At 43.5% G+C, this 17,994-nt stretch overlaps 1 protein-coding gene across 1 annotated transcript in view; it reads left to right on the plus strand.

The window, feature by feature from the left end:
- The window catches only part of GLI2 (GLI family zinc finger 2), a 316,026-nt gene that overhangs the window by 103,550 nt on the left and 194,482 nt on the right, over window positions 1–17,994 (plus strand). The gene's annotated exons all lie outside the window — the stretch shown is intronic.

The raw sequence follows: 17,994 nt of genomic DNA on the forward strand, positions 1-17,994 counted from the left end.
CTCACCTATTTTGGTCATGTTGTCAGAAGGGACCATTCCCTGGAGAAGGATGTCATGCTTGGTAGGGTGGAGGGTCAACGAAAGAGGGGGAGGCCTTCAATGAGGTGGATTGACATGGTGGCTGTGATGATGGGCTCAAGTATAGCAGGGATCGTGGAGCTGGCACAGGATAGGGCAGTGTTTCGTTCTGCTGTGCATAGGGTCGCTATGAGTCAGAAATGACTCAATGGCACCTAACAACAAGAACAACATACAGTGGAATGTTATTCAGCAATTAAAAGTGAGTTATCAAGCCACAAAGATGAAAAGGAACCTTAAATTCATATTGCTAAGTGATAGACACCAGTCCAAAAGGGCTGCAAACTATATGATTCCAACTATATGATGTCCTGGGAAAAGCAAAAGAATATAGACATGCTAAATTGTGGTCCATGACATGAGACAAAGTATATGTGAACTGCTGTATGTAAAGTGAATTTCCTCTGTAAATCTTCACCCAAATCACAATAAAAAAAAACAAAAAGCAAAAAACAAACAAAAAAAAAACTAATATGCATACGATGAAATTAAAAAAAAAGTACATGGACAGTGAAAAAAGATCAGTGGTTGCCAGGAATTAGAGTGTAGAAGTAGGTAGAGGAGGGTGGAGTAAAGGGCATTTTAGAGCAGTGAACTATTCTGTATGATACTGTAATGGTAGAAACATGACACAGTGAATTTGTCAAAAGTGTTAGAATTTCTCAACTCAAAGAGTGAACCCTAATGTAATCTGTGGACTTTAGTCGATAGTAACAATATCAATACTGTTTCAGCAATTGCAGCAAATATATCACACCAATAATAAGGGGAAACTGGGCAGCAGGAAAGAGGTATTTGGGAATTCTCTGTATTTTCTGCAGTTTTCCTGTAAATTTTACACGATCTGAAAATAGTCTATTAATAATAATGATAATAATAATAATAACAACTCGGAAGGAAGGTTGGGGAATCTACTTCTGCAGTTATACTGCCTTGGCAACCCAAGGAGGGGTCTCTATGAATTGGGTCTGACTCGATGGCACATAACAACAACAACAACAACAATAATAATCCAAAGGCACAGAAAACATAAGGGAAGTGGAAAAGGTAAAAAAATTATTTGAAACATTTTACCATAATTTATTTATAAACAGTCATCCAGCAAACATCTTTTTGCAAAGTTTTTGGGTGTATGGTGAATTATTGCATTATGAAGACTTCCTAGAAGTCATATGGTATATTACCATACCATATGATCCTGCAATCCCACTACTAGGTATATCCTGGAGAAATATGTGCCATGACACAAACAGATATATGCACACCAATGTCATTGCAGCACTATTCACAATAGCAAAAAGATAGAAACAACCTAAATGTCATCAGCTGAGAAATGGATCAGCAAACTGTGGTACGTAGGAGCTCTGGTGGCATAATGCCTAAGGCATTTGACTGCTAACCAGAAGGTTGGTGGTTCAAACCCAGCAGCCACTCCTCACAAGGAAGACTGGACAATCTACTTCCATAGTGATACTGCCTGAGAAACCCATGGAGGGGTTGTTATGAGTCGGATCCTACTCTATGGTAGAGAGTTTGGTTTTTGTTTGGATGATATTCTATTTCCAGCTTTTTAAGGTAGTGCCATACCATTTTTTCACTGTGGTTGCACCCTTTTACACTTCTGCTAGAAATGTGTGAGGGTTCCAATCTCTCCACATCGTCATCAGCTTTTGTTGTTTTCAACTTTGCTGTTAGTGCTGAGGTGAAATGATATCTCATTGTTTTGATTTGCATCTCTCTGATGGTTAATGAAGTAGCTCTGGTAGCATAATGCCTAAGCCACTTGCCTGCTAACCAGAAGGCTGTCAGTTCACACCCACCAGCCACTCCTCAGAAGGAAGGTGGGGCAATCTACTTCTGTAGTGATACTGCCTCGGAAACCCAAGGAGCGGTCGCTGAGTTGGGTCCGACTGGATGGCACATAACAACAACAGTGGTTAATGAAGGAGCTCTGGTGGCTTAGTGATTAAAACATTTGGCTGTGAACCAAGAGGTCAATGGTTCAAACTCACTAACTGCTCTGTGAGAGGAAGAGGAGGCTATGTACTTCTGTAAAGATTTACAGCCTTGAAAGCATTCACTATGAGTCGGAATCGACTTGATGGCAGTGAGTTTGTTTGTTGGTTTTAATGATTAATGAAAGCATTTCCTCGTGTGTTTGTTAGCTGCCTGACTGTCTTCTTTGATGAAGTGTCTGTTCATGTCCTCTGACCATATTTTAGGGGCTTGCTTGTCTTTTTGTTATTAAGTTTTCTATAAATTTTAGAGATTACTCCTTTGTCTGATATGTCACTACCATTTTTTTTTTTTCCTCTAGTCTGTGGTTTCTCTTTTGGTTAAATCTTTTGACATACCTAAGTGTCTAGTTTTTAGGAGATCCCAGTCATCTATTTTGTCTTCTGGAATTTGTGCATTTTTAGTTATATTTGATAGTGTATTTATGCCCTGGATTTGGTCCTCTAGGCTTGTTCCAATTTTTTCTTTGACGGTCTTTATGGTTTTACATTCAGATCTTTGATCCAACTTGAGTTTGTGTTTGTATATGGTGTGAGACATGGGTCCTGTTTTGTTTCTCTGCAAAAGGATAGGCCATTTTGCTAGCACCATTTATTAAAGGTACTATCTTCCCATTGAATGAGTTTTGGCACTTTGTCAAAGATCAGCTATCTGATCCATAAGTGGATGGATTAACTTCCAGGTTCTCAATTCTGTTCCACTGGTCTATGTGTCTGTCATTGTACCAGTACTAGGTTGTTTTATCTTCGGTGGCTGTGTAATAGGTTTTGAAATTGGGGAGTATGTGGCCTCCAACTTTGTCCTTCTTCTTTAGTAGTGTTTTACTCATCTGAGTTCTCTTTCCTTCCTTTTCACATAAAGTTGATGGTTAGTTTTCCATCTAATTAAAGAAAGATGATGACATCTGAGTTGGGATTGCAGTGTATCTGTAGATCGCTTTGGGTAATATTGATATCTTCATGATGTTCAGTCTTCTTATCCATGAGCATTAAATAGTCTTTCATTTATGTAGGTCTCTTAGTTTCTTATAAAACAGTGTTTCTTATAAGATAGTGTTTTGTATATGTCTTTTGTTTCTCTGGTTAGATTTATTTGTAAGTACTTCATCTTTTGGGTAGTTATTGTAAATGGTATTTCTTTCCTGATTTCCTGTTCAGGGTTCTCTTCATTAGTATAGAGGAATCTGACTTATTTTTGCAGTTGATCTTGCACTCTACCACTTTGCTAAAATTATCAATTAATTTCAGTGATTTTCTTACTAAGTCTGGGATTTTCTATGTATAAGATCATATCATCTGCAAATAGATGATTACTTCTTCTTTGGCAATTTGGATAATTTATTTCTTTGGCAAGGACTTCCAATACAATATTGAATAAAACCAAAAAAAACAAACTCACTGTGATAGAGTTGATTCAACTCATAGCAACCCCTCCTTGGGTTTCTGAGGCGATAGCGCTATGGAAGTAGATTGTCCAATCTTCCTTCTGAGGAGTGGCTGGTGGGTTTGAACCACCAGCCTTCTGGTTAGCAGTCAGATGCCTTAGACACTACACCACCAGAGCTCCTATACATTATTGAATAGGAGTGATGATAAAGGGCATCCTTGTATGGTACCTGTTCATAAGGGAAATGCTTTCAGTCTCTCCCCATTGAGAATAATGTTGGTTGTTGGTTTTGTGTATATGCCCCTAATTATCTTCAGGAATTTCCTTTTTATTCCTATTTTATCCATCGTTTTATCAGTAATGGATGTTGGATTTTGCCAAATGCCTATTTTGCATTGATTGATACAATTGTGTGGTTCTTTCCCTTGGTTTTATTTATGTGATAAATTATGATGATTATTTTTCTAATGTTGAACTATCCATACATACTTGGTATTGATTCTACTTGGTCATGTGTATTATTTTGATATGTTGTTGGATTCTGTTGGCTAGGATTTTATTGAGAATGATTACATATACATTAGTGAGGGATATTGGTCTATAATTTCCTTTTTTAGTGGTGTCTCTGCATGGGCTTGGTATCAGGGTTACTTGCTTCATAAAATGAATTTGGGAGTACTCTCTGCTTTTCTGTATTCTGGAATAGTTTGAGTAGACTTGTTATCAGCTGTTCGCTGAATGTTTGATAGAGTTAGCCGGTGAAGTCATCTGGGCCAGAATGTTTTTTGTTGCTAATTTTTTTTTTTTTTTTTAATGGGTGCTTTGGTAGCATAGTGCCTAAGGCATTTGACTACTAACCAGAAGTCTGGCGGTTCAAACCCACCAGCCACTCCTTGGAAGGAAGGTTGGGCAATCTGCTTCCATAGTGGGATGATCTGCTTGCTTTCTTTCCCTTTCTCTGCAAATTTTTAGAAACCATTTTAATACGAGGACTTCTGCCCTCTGAATGGATTTTCTAGCTTCTTTTTCCTTTTTCTAGCATTCTTTTATCTGGGAAAATTTTTTGTCATAATTATTTTATAATTCTCTCCCATCTGTTTTGTTTCACTTTCTGGAACATCCATCTGTCATATGCTTAATCACTTGCCTTAAATATTTCCACTTTTCTTGGACTTCCAGCAAGATGGTTGAATAGGCAGACAAACTACTCAGACCCTCTACAACAAAGAAACAAGAAACCAATTGTAAGAGATACAAGTGATTATCCTCAAACCCTGAGCTTGAAGAGAAGGATGAAGAACTAGATTAAGCACCAACCAGTAGAAGAAACTCAATGAAAAGAGAAAATAAGGAGACAAAAAGGGCTATGGCCTGTGGACTGGCCTAGCAGCACAACCATATTGAATATTTGCAAGTGGCATTCTAATCAGAAAAGCAAACTGATAATCAGCTCTGCATGCCAAGTACTGCATGGGCACCCACAGTGGTGGCTGGTGACCCGAAAGCACTGTGGCCACACAATCCAATCATGTCGACCTTGGGCTTCAGCTCTGCCTGCAGCTTCTGGCCCACTGAAGCTAGAGGCATCTCTTCACTCAGGCAACTACTGGCTACTGAGTCTAACAAGCCCAAGGCTGACAAATAAAATGGCACAGTCCCAATGTTACCAAACCACACAGTGGGCCATTAATTCAAGTCCATTGAAAGTCCAAAGTCAGCAGAGCATGGCAGGCTGCTGAACAATGACATGGCTACATGTAGGGTTCAAGCATGTCATAAGCTAGAGACCATTCCCAAAGCTACTGCTTATATATGGGAAGCAGACCACATACCCAAAGTAGCTATTCAGCTGCTCACAGTAGATTCCACCATGGAGTTGATTACCAGTCTCATCGTGGGGAATACTACTACATCTAGCTGCCCAGCCACTCAACCAGGCCCAGCCAAGTTGACACACCAACTTAACTACCACAGGCTCATTGCATTAAAGAATCAAAGCATAGTGTTTTAATATATTCCTTATATAGATCAGGGATATCTGTACAACCCAGAATAACCAGAGGAATTAGAAGTAGAAAAAGTTTAAAAGAATTAAAAGTGGTTTTGTCCAGGGAACAGGGAAGGAAGGGCAAGGGAGGAGACTTAACTGGTTGTCATCATAAGCGCTATGGACTATTTTGTTTTTATTAGTCATATGTACAATCCCTTAGACTTTTACTAACAAAATGAAAAATAAAAATCATATAAATTAAAATGAAACACCTTAAAATGGTCCATGTTGTTGTTGTTGTTGTTATGTGCTGTCAGTTTTCAGTAAGAGCTTATATGGGCAGATTTAGAGGGAGCTCTGGTGGAGTAATGGATAAGGCACTTGACTGCTAACTGGGAAGTCAGTGGTTCAAACCCACCAGCTGTTCTGTGGAAGGAAGATGGGGTGATCTACTTGCGTAAAGATTTACACCCTCGGAAACCCAATGGGAATCACAATGAGTTGGAAGTGACTCGATGGCAGTGAGTTTTTTTTTTTTTCCGTTTTATGGGCAGGTGTGGGGAAGCCCATAGAAGAACTCTGAGACATTCCATCTGGCTCCCAAGAGTACTCACAGAATCACAGATTTGGGCTTTATTGGAGAGTTTGTGATGCCAGATTGGACTCTGATTGGCATGACCTCTCAAGTAAGGCTTTTTAGCTCTGCTATTTTGTTCTGTTCGGGTTTACTTTTTTGGAAAACAAATTTGCAGAAATGACAACAAATGGTCTCTAAGCCAATCCTGAGCTCTACAGTGGTAATGGTGCCTGTACTAGGTGAGGCCTGATGGATACCATGTTGGCCCCTCTGAGAGGTTACCTGCCCTAAGAAGCCTCTGTCAGGGCCTACTGTGGTCCAGGGTCTCATTAGGCTCTGGATGGACACACTGAGGGGTTAGGCTCTGTGGGGAATTAGAGGTACCACTATGGCAGTGTAAATGCAATCCCTGTACTAGGAGGAGGGTAGGGGATGCCAGCTGGGCACTGGGAAGCAGCTGAACAATGAAGTTCCTGCTTTCAGGGAGTTTCCACTCCAGCAGGGAGAAGTAGGCAGTCTATAAGTGATGCACACATGAAGTGGTTTTAGTGGTAGGTGCTAGGAAGTGATGTGTGAGACAGTAGCTGGGGCAGCTCTTCTCTGGGGACAGGGACGAGAGCCAGAAGGTGTGAAGAAGTGAACCTTGTAAAGAGGGTTTGTGGAGCATCTGGTGGGGATGGAAACAAGTGAGCAAAGGTCCCTGGAGATGAAAGCAAGGATATAGGGTATGGACACATTCCCTACATCTTAGGAAAGTGTACTGTTCAATGAAAGTGTGAGATAAGACTGGAAGGGTAGGTTGAAGGTGGGCACCAGAAGCCTTCAATTCCACTCTTAGAATAAGAAGCCCTGGAGTAAGCAGGTAGGCTCTACAGGAGTATGGTGGGTCTAGGATTATAGAGCCAGGTACTAGAGTCATGAGAACATCTGCCTGCACGGAAGGCACTGGTCCCTGTGGAGATTCCAGAGAGGAGAGGAACAAACTGAAGAGTGGGGAGTTGTTCCATTCTGCCCAGGCTAATGGAAAGCACCAGAGACAGAGTGTGAGCTTGTACCATGTCAGGGAGGACTCCTGTAACAGATGCCACCTGAGCCTTATTTGTGGGGTCAGCTCTGTGCTGGGTCCACATAGGTGCTGCTGAAACCCTACCTCCACTCCAGGGTAAGGCAAGCTCCTAAAACAGGAGTTAGTTCACATACCCTTCCCCCAGTACCCTGCCCTTGAATGACATACCCATGGGTGCCGATAAAGTGAGCTCAGCGTGGGACTAAGAAGACTGTGTTTTCTGAGGGGTAGGATTCCAGAGACAGTGTAGCAGTAAACATCAACAGAGCAGGCATTTGTTTACATGGTGGATTGGAGGAAGCTTCTCTGCCCACAAACACCTCTCTTGTCTCCCTAGCCCACAGTGCCTGAGCCTGGAATTTCATCATTACAGGTCCAGTCTGTTGGCCTGGAATACAAATGTCCCAGTGAAGAGGGGCCTTAAGCCATCATGGATACTGAGCACCCCGTGTACCTGGGAAGCCCTCCAGAGGCCTAACCATTCTACAAAGCAGCCAGCGTTTGCTGTGCTCCATGTGCTGTGCACTGAGAGGGCTTTTGGTGTGCAGCAGTGGACCAGGCACAGCTCACTTGCTCTCTGAGTGTGCAGTGGTGGAGCAGGCGCAGCTTACCTATTCTCTGGGAGAGTAAGGTGTGGGCAGGAATGATCATGATGAGACACGTGCTGTGAGAGCAAAGTGGTGAGAAGCTGCAGGGAAACAAAGAAAACAGCTTGGTGGAGTGGGAAGCATGCAGACTGAGGGCCCTTTGGTGTAGCCTGCTCACAGCTGTGCATTCTTGAACAAAGTGCAAATTCCTTCCCCTCTCTGCACCCTCATTTGACACCACTAAATTAGATGGTGTAAGGAGCTCTGGTGGCATCATGCCTAAGGCATTTGACTGCTAACCAGAAGGCTGGCGGTTCAAACCCACCAGCCACTCCTTGGAAGGAAGGTTGGGCAATCTACTCACATAGTAATACTGCCTTGGAAACCCAAGGAGGAGTCGCTGTGAGTCGGACCTGACTCGATGGCAGTGAGTGAGTAAAGATGGTGTAGGTGGCACCTTCTCTGCAAGGCAGTTGAAATACCAGCATAGTGCTGGCCCATGGAAAATTATTTCTTATGCATGTGGAATTAGGAAACACTTTGTAGAAGGAAGGTGTGAGTTAAGTGGTGGCTTAAAGATGGCCAGGAAATTTTCAAGGTGAAAAAGATGGGAAGGGAATTCCAGGCAGAAGAACTAGCAGGTACAAAGGTATGGAGGCATGGGGCTGCCAAGAGCAGGGCAGTTTGGGACAAAAGCAGTCATCTGAGTTCAGCAAATGGTTGGTGATAATCTGAGGTTTAGGGAAGGAAGAAGGAAAGGCATGAAAGCCTGTGAAGATACTGGAGGGACAGGTGAAGAGAAGCTTTGTGACTTGGTTCACCAACTAAGTCTGCATAGAAAATTACCCTGCAGCTTGGAGTAACAACTTTCAGCCTGGCTTAGGGTCCCAGAAGGCTCTAGGCTTTGTTAGTTTCTGTTGGAGCTGGAGATCTGGGGAGCAGAGCACTGGGGGCTAGTCTCCATGGCCAGTGTGGAATTGCAACACTGTGCTTTCTGGCTGATTTTGGGTTTTGTTTTTTCTAGGAATGTTGACCACTACCTAACTGTCAATTTGTCATAATGTGGTGGCTTGTGTGTTGTTGTGATGCTGGAAGCAATGCCACCATTATTTCAAATAGCAGAAGGGTCACAATCATGGTGGACAGGCTTCAGTGGAGCCTTCACACTAAAACTAGGAAGAAAGGCCTGATGATCTACTTCTGAAAATCATCCAGTGAAAACCTATGTATCACAACAGAATAATATTACATAGTGCTGGCAGACGAGTCCTCTAGGTTGGGAGATACTATACAATGGCCACAACAATGGACTCAAACATGACAATGAACTCCCTGCCTTCAGCTCCATCATGAAGACGGTACAGGATCAGGCATAATTTCTCTCTACACATGGAGTGGTCATGAGTCAGAGCTGACGCAACAACAACTAACAAGAATATTGAATTACTAGGCCTTTGTCTATCCAGGGAAAGAAAAAGAGCATAAACCTGAAGATGGCAGATGATACTGTGTGTTTTCTACATTTTCCAATAAAAGTTTCCCTTTTGCTCTCCCAAGTGGTTGAAATAGGGGGGGAAAGGTACATTTTCCTGCACAGCCCTGTACCAAACTTTTTTCCACACAGATCCCAGGGACTGGAGGTCCCCCTTCTGGGCCTTTGATTGCTTTGATCCACCCTTGTGTAGGAGGGATGCTATTGTGATGGTCACCATGGGGTGTAGCCTAGGGTACTTATAATGACATTAAAGCTGCGGTGCATGTTGGTGAGCGAGTAGGGCCTTCATGAGGTGAGATAGCTTGCAGTGGCAACGAAGACGCATCAGCCTCCCTGCCCATGGTGGCCCTGGCTCTCCCTGAGCCCAGTTCTGTCCACACCTTCATTCAACCAGAATTTATTGAATGTCTGTTTTATACCAGGGATTATGATGGGGAACAAGGCCAATCCCTGGCCTCAGATGATTCACAGTCTTGTAGGAACCATAGCCAGGTGTGTCAAAAGTTACAATGCAGGAGGTAACAATAAGGGGAGCAGAAACTGCAGCCCAGAGGTACAGAGCCTACAATTAATCTTGAAGACTTCCCATTGAAAGTAATAACTGAGTTGAGTCTCAAGGATGAAAAGAGTTTGCTAGAAGGTAGAAGCAGAAAGCCTTGCTAAATGTGTAAGTTGTGTCCTTCCTCACAGGTTGTGGCCATCAAGATTCAGGAAGAACCTTTTGTGTTCTGAGGGGCTACACTACATAAGGGATCATTTTTAGTGTTACCTTCATAATTTGTTTCTTATGAGGTATGCATGTGCTGAGATTTTCAGTTTTCAGTATTGAGAACACATCTGAGCATGAGAAGAAACCAAAAGGAAGGCATATCCACTAGAATTGACACTTTGATTGTCTGTTGTTTGTCAATCAAAGTGTCAATTGTGGTGGCTATGCTTGCCTTCTGATTTTTTCTCATTCATTTCTTACAGTCCCTTGAAGAGCTATTTCCCAGGCATTTGATTATTTAATCCTCCCAACAGCCCTGTAAAGTAGTTGCATGATCCTCATTGACATTTAAGAAGTAGAAATGCAGGAAGGCTGTGTGGACTCACCTGGGGTCCCTTAGTTTGTTGTTGGTGGAGCTGGGCTTCAAGTCCTAGTGGTCAGTGCCATATCACCTCTCCACTTATCGAAGGGACATATACGTTCTATTAAATTTGATAAGGAAAAGCAAGATACGTGATTTAAAACAATACCAGCAACCATTGTGGAATGGGTACTTTGAGCCAGGCCTGTACACCCAAATCCTCCAGGGCCTTCTGAAATCCAGGGCACTACCACTCCTCGGAAGGAAGGTTGGCCAATCCTACTTCTGTAGTGATACTGCCTCGGAAACCCAAGGAGGGGTCGCTATGAGTCGGGGCCGACTCGACGGCAAATAACAACAACAACAACAACAACAACAACAGTCCTGAGATATGTGTCAATTCTTTATAATAGTTCCTCTTGATAACAGATCATTTTGCTTTTCCTCATTTTGTTGTTGTTGCTAGGTGCCATCAAGTTGGCTCTAGCTCATAATGGCCTTATATATAACAGAACAAAATGTTGCCTGGTCCTGCTCCATGATTAAAGGAAGAAAGTCCTGTTGATGTGCTTTCATAAGTTAGCCAGTGAAAACTCTTGACAGGAATGATATATGCAATTAGGGTCTAATATCCTAAATATATATGAAACATCTGCAAAAAATAAGTAAATAATCCAAAAAAAAAAAAATAAATAACCTAATCAAAACTGGGCAAAGCACATGAACAGACACTTCACCAAGGAGTATTGAAGCAGCCAATGAACAAAGACACACAGACAAAGATGTTCATTGTCAATAGTCATAAAATAATAATAATAATAAAAAAAACCCCACTGCCATTGAGTTAATTCCAATTCATAGTGAACCCCATTGGGTTTCCAAGGCAGTAAATCTTTATGGAAGTAGATTGCCCCGTCTTCCTACTGTGGAACAGCTGGTCAGTTTGAACCACCAACCTCTTGGTTAGCAGTCAAATGCCTTAGGCACTGTGCCACCAGAGCGCCTTGTCATTAGCCATTAAAAAAAACAAACTCACTGCCATCAAGTCAATTTCTACTCATAGCGACCCCTCTTTGAGTTTCCAAGGTGGTATCACTACAGAAGCAGATTGCCCCATCTTCCTTCTGAGGAGTGGCTGGTGGGTTTGAACCACCAGCCTTTTGGTTAGCAGTCAAATGCCTAGGCACTACACCACAAATCAAAACTACAATGAGATACCATCTTACCCCTGCTAAAATGGCATGGATTTTATTAATAAAACAGCAAATGTTGACAAAGATGTAGAGATGGAACATCTTACTCACTGCTGGTGGTAATGTAAAATGGTACAACCATTGTGGAAAACAGTGTGGCAGTTTTTTTAAACAATAAAAATAGAATCACTAGCAATTTCACTCTTAGGCATATATCCTAAGTACCTAAAAGCAATGACACAAATATATGACACTGATGTTTGTTGCAGCATTATTCACAATAGCAAAATGGTGGAAAAAAAAGAAGTGCCCATCAAGAGATGAATGAATAAACAAAATGTGGTACATACATACAGTGGAATACACTCAGCCTTAAAGAAAAATGAAGTCCTGATACATGCTACAATGTGGGTGAATCTCAATGACATCATGCTGAATGAAATAATCAACCACAAGAGGACAAATATTGTATGGTCTCACTTATAAGAAATGAAAAGAATAGGTAATTATATGATAGAACCAAAATCTACTGCCATCAAGTCGATTCTGACTCATAGAGACCCTTTAAAACAGAGTAGAACTTCCCCATAGGGTTTCCAAGGCTGTAACTTTTTATGGAAGCCGATTGCCTCATCTTTCTCCGCTGGAGTGGCTGGTGGGTTCGAACTGTTGGCCATTTTGGTTAGCAGCCAATGCTTTAACCACTATGCCACTCGATCTCCTTAATTATATAGAGACCCGTGTTTATTAGTGGTTAGTAGGGGTGGAGTGGAGAGTAGGGAAAAGGGAAATCACTCACTGAGAAATAGTGAATTTTTGTCTATGGTGATGAGAAAATTGTCATTAACTAAGGGTTAGAGTGGACTCGATGGCAGCTAACAACTACAACAAAAAAAGGGCAATAGTTAGACGATTAGTCTAATACACCTTTGCTGTTAAACTGTACACCAGGAAAATAAAAGAATATGTGTGTGAAGTGACAAATGAAGTGTTTTATATAATTTTTACAACTCCAACAGCAGCCACCACCCAACCCCCCTGCCTCCAAAAAAAGGCTGTCCCTGTTAATATTTCCAAGGTACAAATAAGCACTTAGATCCTGGCTTTGTGGGGCTGGGCCTAGGCAGTCAGTGGGCCTAATGTTTTTACAGTTTCTGTTGTACCTCCTACTTAGGTGAGTAACACTTGTGATCTCAAAAGCTTGCGAGTGGCCAATGAAGATACAATTCGTCTCTGTTTGCCCTGAACAGCAAAGGAAGAAGGAGACCCAGAACTGAGAAGAAAATGGGTTGCAGGTTTAATTGTCTCCGTGAACTATTACCTCCATCTCCATGAGACCAAAAGAAATGAATCATCCCCAGCTACCATTACTAAAGGTTTTAATCAAGGACACAATAGACAAATCCTGATCAAGAGGAGGAAAAACATGGACTAGAACTTCAAATTCATGTAGAAACCATACTTACTGGGTCCACTGGGAGTGGAGGAACCCCTGAATCTAATGCCTAGAAGTGATCTTTTAACCTTGAACTGAAACTATCCCATGAAGCCAGCATTAAACTGAACCAAACCAAACCAGACCCATGTCGTAAAATCAATTCCAACTTGTAGCGACCCTTCAGGACAGACTAGAACTGCCCCATAGCGTTTCCAAGGCTGTACGTCTTTACAGAAGCAGACTGCCACATGTTTCTCCCTCAAAGTGGCTTGGGTTCCAACCTCTGACCTTTTGGTTCACAGCTGAGGGGTTTAACCACTACAGTATTAAGATTCCTTAAACTAAACAGTAGTTTAGCCCAATTAATATTTGCCTTGAGCATACCAAACTCACTACCATCAAACTGATTCGACTCACAGTGACCCCTCTTTGGGTTTTCAATGTGGTATTACTATAGAAATAGATTGTCCAATCTTCCTTCTGAGGAGTGGCTGGTGGGTTTGAACTGCCAGGCTTCTGGTTAGCAGTCACATGCCTTAGGCACTATGATAAAGAATTACCTGTGTGAGTGTAAATTGACAACAGTGAATCTAAAGCACAGATGAGGACTCTAATTTGCAGAGAGCCTAAATTAATTGTTATGAAACAATATGGGAAGCGTGAAGTATGTAACCAACGTTATTGAACTGTTCGTGTAGAAAGTGTGAATGGGTGTATGTTTGATATGTATATTGCTGTCCCAAATAAAATATTGAAAAAGAAAAACAACCCTGTAGGTCTTCCCATTTTACAGAGGGGAAAATTGAGGCTCAGGATAGCAAGTTACTTAAGGAGGGCTGCACAACTTGAACTCAGCCCTGAGCTGCTGATTTCTAGAGCCCAAGCTTTCCCTGACATCCATCACAACTTTTTTCTGCTATGGAAGTCTTTCTGCTGTCTTTACTTACCTATGGCTCCTCTTCTGATGCTGCGCCGGAATGTTAGAGTAGGTAGGGGTTGCTTGCTTCTGAAGCTTCTCAAACAGTTTCCACTATGGCATTAGGTGGCTTCTTCCTGAAATCGGAGGCTTGATTGTGCCTCAGCTCCCCACCCACTGGACACCTTCCCAGCACCTTCCCAAAGGCTGAAGGATCCAGGTTTTTTTTTTTTTTAAATACCAGGTCTGGGCTGGCTGTGTGCCCATGAGGCATTGAGGTGGGGAGAGATTTGGGCAGTGTATTTGTAGTTGGGGATGTATTTGGGCAGTGTATTTGTAGTTCTTAAAGGAACGGTCCCCTCCCCCAGATCTCCTCTGCTTTGCAGTGCTTGGGCCTAGCTTTGTGTGATAGAAATGACTTTGCTGCCTACAGCACACCCTGGAGCACCAGAACTTCCAGGACCCTCTGAGTTCCAGAGCACTGTGGTCCTGAGCCCTATGTCAGTTCACTTGCCTACCCCCACACACCTGTTGTCCTTAGACCAGTGTTTTCCCAGGCTGCTTCTGTTGGCTGTCTCAGAGCATTCCTGAGGGGCGTCTAAGGAAGCTCTGTGTGGCTGATGTGGAGATAAAATCCAGATGGATAGGCCCCCAATGAGTAACTTGGGCCATTGGCATGCCTGGCTCATTTTCAAACCTAGAGGGAATAGGCTCTCTCTGAGTTGAGCTGGGCTCAGGGGCCCTTTGATTTACCGCAAGGTGGGATCTGCCTGGGCAGGCAGGGATAATAAAGGTGTTGGCAGGGGCTTGAGGAAGACAGGGAGCAGGCTGGGAAGAAGGGCTCCTCCCTCCATGCCTTTTGGCCATGCTTGTCTGAAGACCAGGAAGACTTAATGATGTGCTCCAAGACATATAGGGCTGAGAATCTTAGTCTTTGAAGCCTCTGAGTGTCCTCTGAGGACGCCCGCAAAAGATCAAGAAAATCTGTGCAGAAATATCTATGGAGGAGAAAGAGAAGCATGAGGTGAGGATGAGAGGTAGAGACAGAGAGATGAGAAGAGAAAATGCTTTGACTGTAGAACTTCCACTCACCCATCCATCCACTCACCCATCCATCCATCACATTTTCATCCATCACCTAATGTGTTCCAGCTGTTTACCAAACTCTTACCTTCTCCATGTAGCCCTCATTGAAGCAACCCCTCCCCCTCATCATTTTCTCATCTCTTTGCTCTCACAGCCTGATGATGATCATGACCTTTGGCCCTTGCAAATCCTCATGATTCTGCTTGTTTCTCCTAGTGTTGTTGTTGTTGTTGTACCCACCAGAAATTTTAAGCCCCTTCACTCATGGTCATGGTGCTTCCAAATCTCTTGTACCTTGCTTAGAGCTCCTTTTGTGCATTGTTGGAAATGTTAATGTAGAGACAAATTCCTTGAGGTTGGGATTGTCTGGCTTCTGCCTAGGATGGCTGAGACAGGACGAGGAGTTGACAACTGAGTGCTCAGGGACAGAGCATGGTGCTGGGTAAAGAGCCCGTGTTTGGAACTGGACAGAGGTGGGATGGATTCCTGAGCCTGCTGCCACCTTTGTGACCTTGGAGAAGTGACTTACTTAATCTCCCTGAGACTCACTGTCCTTGTTATCAAGGAAGAAGATATAAACAAAGCTGTGAAAATTGGGTGTGCCTGTAAAACATTCTGTGTAGTGCCTGGCTCAAGGCTCCTTTTAGACTTTGCTAGTGTCCCTTTCCCATTTCTTTTTCCTCTGTCCCTTACGCCTATAGATTAGAACAAAGCTTCCTCTGACTTGCACTTCCACCTCCACCTTGTTGAATTTGAATGGGCAGAGCCAGGTGAAGCCTTCTGAGGTCACTGGGCCAGAGCTGTGCTGGCAAACAGCAATGAGCCACCCCTGATTTTCTGCCCACTGCCCTTTTTGGCACATCTTGCTATCTCCAATATTGGCCACTGGCTCCTAGAGTGGGACAAGGAAGAGATGAGCTGCTTAGTTGCTGAAGGGCAGGATTATACCCTGACATGGACCTGTGTGCAGCCAATGGCCAGTGGGTTGTTATCAACACCTGGGAAGTGGTAGAGGTGAGCTGGGCATGAGAGGACATTCAGAGGTGAGAGGCAGGAGGGTCAGCTCTGCTGAGGGCATGCAGTACTGAGGGCCACAGTCATAAAATCAGCTTAATTCCTACTGCCCTCTCCCAGACTCCAGTTTTTACCTATTAAATAATTATCTCATTAGGAAAGTGGTTCTTAATGGAAGGCAGACTTCATACCTGAGGCCACAGGTTTTGCAATAGGGTTGTCTCTGACATGTTCCAAGCTTGGGCAGTCTGGGTGTGTTCTTTCCCTGGCTCTGCAGGAGGCTCTGAGTTGAGCCAGGCGTTCCTGAGGCACAGTGGAGCTGAGTGCCGCCTCCCCTCTTCCCAGGCTGACCTGGCTAATAGCTTCATTACAAGTATTTTCTTGATCAGTCTTCTAGATCAGTCTTCTACAGTTGTTTGCCTGTGGGTGGCTGCACAGGTACCAGGGGCTGGGCTTCCTAAACTTATTACTATTTTCTGGGGTCCTTGCCCCAAGATCCCTAAAACATTAGGGAATGTCAGAGATAGGATGACCTTTGCTCATTTTTACAGGTGAGGTCATGCATTGTGTTGGCAGCAAAATTAGAAGGCCAGTCCTCCTCCCTGCCAGCCCATAGTTTGTTCCACTTGATCCTTCCTTCATTTGGAATGTCACAGCATCTATGTATGGCCCTTCTTCTCTTATTGGAAGGGGCTAATTCCTAAAACAGGACCAAGGGACAATATTGGATGGTTGGATGAATGAATGAATGAATAAATGCAACCTCACAGTTATTAAAAAATACTTTCTAGAACATGTGCAGACATTCAGAGAATCATATACAGAAAACAAAGCCTTGCCCCACATGTCTTGTTCTCCAGAAGTCACTGCAGTGGCAGGCAGGCTTGGCCCCTCCCTGGTGGTAGTGTGGAAAATGGATTGGAGGGGACCAGAGTAGCTGGGGGAGCATTGTTAAAGTAATCCAGGTGAGAGGCAGGAGTCATGGGCTAGGATGGTGTCCATATATTACCCTCCATTTTGCAGGTGAAGAGAGTGGGCAATCCCTGATCGTGGCCAGGAATTTCTGTCAGCCTCAAAATTACAGGACCAGGACAAGAGGCCCTAAGACAGGACAGTGTGAACTTTGGTATATCATGCCCTGTCTTAGCTACCCTGGCTGTCTTCATCTGCACAGCAGGGCCCATCATCCCTGGCCTGCCTCCATCATAGGATCCTGAGATTCACTCACATCTACTGGAGCTGCTTGTGCTCAGGTTCCTGTCAGTGTGACTCTCAAACTGAAAGGCCTTACTTAGACTCAACCCACAGCTAGGGCTTTGGGAAGGCAACTCTGTAGCAGTCACAGTGACACTGTATGCTCTGGGGAGAGAACAGGGAGGGCTTCCAGGAGGTGGCCATGGTGAAGAAGAGAGTGGGGAAGGCATTGCAGGTAATGGGAATTTGGGTGTAACCCACTGGCCTTGGAGAAGACCCTGTATAGAAGAGGCATGTACAGGGCAGGTAGGAATCATTCTGAAGCCTGGGTCTCGTTCCTTTGTTAATAGGGAACCATCGAGGGTTCTAGAGCTGTGGAAGGGCAGCTGCAGGGTGAGAGAGAGGGTAGTGAAGGAAGAGTGAGGGCTCATGATCAGAATTCTAGTTCTGCCCCTCAGTCCTCTTAAGCAGGCCTTGGACTTATTGATACTTTGGAAAAAGAACAACCAGTTGCCATCGTGTTGAGTCTGACTCTTGGTGACCCCATGTATGGGACAGTAGAACTGTGCTCCAAAGGGTGTTCAGTGCCTGAATTTTTGGAAGTAGATTGCTAGAACTTTCTTCTGAGGTGCCTCTGGGTAGACTCAAACCTCCAACCTTTTGATTAGAAGCTGAGTGTGTTTGCCATTTGTTTCACTCAAGTTACTGTACCTACCTCATGTTGTTATTGTTGTGTGCTGTCGAGTCAGATCCGACTCATAACGACCCCTCCTTGGGTTTCCGAGGCAGTATCATTATGGAAGTAGATTGCCCAGCCTTCCTTCTGAGGAGTAGCTGGGGGGTTTGAACTGCTAGCCTTCTGGTTAACAATCAAGTGCCTTAGGCACT

The sequence above is a fragment of the Orycteropus afer genome, unplaced genomic scaffold (genome assembly GCF_000298275.1).
Source record: "Orycteropus afer afer isolate SDZICR_OR568_19922 unplaced genomic scaffold, OryAfe1.0 scaffold00004, whole genome shotgun sequence".
Lineage (NCBI taxonomy): Eukaryota > Metazoa > Chordata > Mammalia > Tubulidentata > Orycteropodidae > Orycteropus > Orycteropus afer.